Source organism: Vombatus ursinus, unplaced genomic scaffold (genome assembly GCF_900497805.2).
Source record: "Vombatus ursinus unplaced genomic scaffold, bare-nosed wombat genome assembly UNPS02014770.1, whole genome shotgun sequence".
Classification (NCBI taxonomy): Eukaryota; Metazoa; Chordata; class Mammalia; order Diprotodontia; family Vombatidae; genus Vombatus; species Vombatus ursinus.
The window spans coordinates 9,821,467-9,824,278 of record NW_020954548.1 but is presented as its reverse complement, the minus strand read 5'-3'; the positions used below and the strand labels follow the sequence as shown (position 1 = coordinate 9,824,278).

Genomic DNA, 2,812 nt, shown 5'->3' with positions numbered 1-2,812 from the left:
TCTTACTATATTGACCTTTCCAATCATACACTTTTTAGATGATGTCTTTGCATGTAAGTTGTTATTGTTATGTTCTGCAATCATATCACTTATACCCACCATGCCTCTCTTCATTGCCCTTTGCATAACCCATGATTCTGAATCTTTGATTGAGGTGGTCTGTAATTTGCAACCTTTGAGTATCACTGATCTATGAACTAAATCTGTGGTTTCGTTGCTATAGGGAACAAACTCCTAATGCCAATACAGACCTTCAGGTTAGCACCTTCCTTGTAATTTATAGCTTTTAGAGAATTGTCTTGGGGGCACTGAAAGGTTGAACAATGTGCTCTGGGTCTCACAGCCAATATGTCTTTGAGGCAGGATTTGAACGTCAAGTTTCTGTGACTTCAAGGCCAGTTCTTTATATTGCTTCTCATTAATAGAATATTTATGTTTAAAATGATGTGTGTGTGTGTGAGTATGTGTATGTGTGTGAGTATGTGTGTGTGTATTTCAGGGAACAGTTTGAAATACTGAAAGTATTGAGCAGTAGCTGTGATCTCTCTGACCGAGAGTGTAATTGCCTCCCCTCCCCCTCCAGGTGCAGCACTATCTCTTCTCTTTCTTAAGGGTTTAAACTTGCAACTTTCAGGTTCGCCATGGATGATAGTATTGCTGCCCTTGTTGTTGACCATGGCTCTGAAATATGCAAAGCTGACTTTGCAGGACACCATGTCCTTGGGCTACTTCCCTTCCATTGGTGGACTCCTCAGGCATCAGGGTATGGTGGTAAGTATGGGCCAGAAAGACAGCAAAGTGGAGGATGAATCCCAGAGCAAGAGAGATATTCTGACCCTGGGTTTCTCTATTGAACATGGTATTGTCATCACCTCAGAAGACATGAGAAGATCTGACACCATACTTTCTATATGAAGCACTCTGTGGCCCCTAAAGAAAAGCCTCCCGAACTCTAAGACCAACAGAGAAAAGACGATACAAATTATGTTTGAGACTTTCAACACCCCAGCCACATACGTTGCCATCCAGGAGGCTGCACTGTCCCTGTAAGCCTCTGGTTGTACCAATGGTATTGTGATGGACTCTGGTGATGCTGTGACCCACACTGTGCCCATCTACGAAGGCTATTCCTTTCCCCATGCCATCCTCCATCTGCATCTGATGGACTATGTCATGAAGATTCTGGCTGAGAGAGGCTGAGAGGGAAATCATGCATGAAGCTGTGTAATGTGGTCCTAGATTTAAACTAGAAAATGGCCAGTGCTGTATCTAGCTCTTCTCTGGAAGAGAACTATAATCACCATTTGCAATGAGAGGTTCAGGTGCCCAGAAGCTCTCTTCCGACCATCTTTCTTAGGTACGGAATCTCGTGGAATCCACAAAACTATCTTTAATTCAACTGTGATGTATGATATTGACAAATCTGTAAGGATTTATATACCAATACTGCATCGTCTGGTGGTACCACCATGTACTCACGCATTGCTGACAGGATGCAGGAGATTATAGTCTTAGCTCTCAGCATGATGAAAATTGAGATCCTTGCTCCAACTGAGTGTAAATACTCCATCTGGATTGGAGGCTCCATCCTGGCTTCTCTCTTCATCTTCTAGGAGTTGTGGATCAGCAAGCAGGAGTGTGATGAGTCTGAGTCCTCCATTGTCCATCACAAAATACTTCTAAATGGACTGTTAGTATTTTTTTTTGTCAAAAAGTGTGAAATGATAATTGCCCCCTCCCCCAAAAGAGATGAGATTGGCATGGCTTTATTTTTATTTTTCTTGGCTCTTGACTCAAGATTTATAAACTGCAATGGTAAAGGTGATGACCAGTCTAAGTATGCTGGAGGCAAACACCCTCAAAGTTCTACAGTGAGCCTTCAGGCCTCGAATTGTGCTTTAAAAAAAATAGTCATTCCAAATATTGTATAATGCATTGTTACAGGGAATTGCCTCTATGAAGAATGCCCACTCTACACAAAGGAGCTACTTAACATAATCCAGAAAAGGGAGGGGGGAGGAGAGGAGGCACTAGTATTGCTTACCAAAAAAACCAAAACAAAATAAAACCAAAACAAACCAAAACCCCATAACTTTTTGCGTCTTCTTTCTTAATACTTGCTCCTTTTTTTAATTGTCAGAGCCATATTAACCCCTAAATTTCCCTCCCTGCCTCCAACATATATGTGAATGAATTCTTTTTACAGTATCTCTGAGAGTTCAAAGCAATTGATGGCATTACTCAGGGGACGGGAATTTTACCTGTAACACCGGCTTCAAATCAGTTCAAATAAAAGTGCACATCTTAGGAAAAAAAAGTACTGAGCAATTTCCAAACGCAATCTTGATTATTTTTCATTGATTCAGTTTTATGCCCAATCCATATATATAATGTATATATATATATTTACATGTATATATGTATGTATCTGTAGTGTTTGCTGAAAACATAAGTACTGATAAAACTAATTCAATGGGTTTTCCATACAAATGTATTATCAAATTTGGACAATAGGTATTCTTCATCTACTCTGTTTTTACCCTATGAATTGATACTTTGGATGAGTATGGATATCAGTGAGGAGGCTCTGATTATTCTAGGGTTTGAGGTAATAAGCTAATGTTATTTGCAAAATGGAGCTTTTGGAGACTGATAGGGAAATACTTTATTTGAATCTTAAGGATCTCCTCCATCATTGTGGTTGGTTGTGTTTGTCCTTCATTCTCAAAGAGGACCATGACATCAGGGAGATGATGACATGACTTGCAATTGACTTTGTTGAGTGAGGGAGGGCTGTGCAATGTCACCAGCC

At 40.3% G+C, this 2,812-nt stretch overlaps 1 pseudogene; it reads left to right on the top strand.

The window, feature by feature from the left end:
• Positions 1-641: 641 nt before the first annotated feature.
• On the top strand, positions 642-1,613 carry LOC114043754 (annotated as a pseudogene).
• The last annotated feature ends 1,199 nt before the right edge of the window (positions 1,614-2,812 follow it).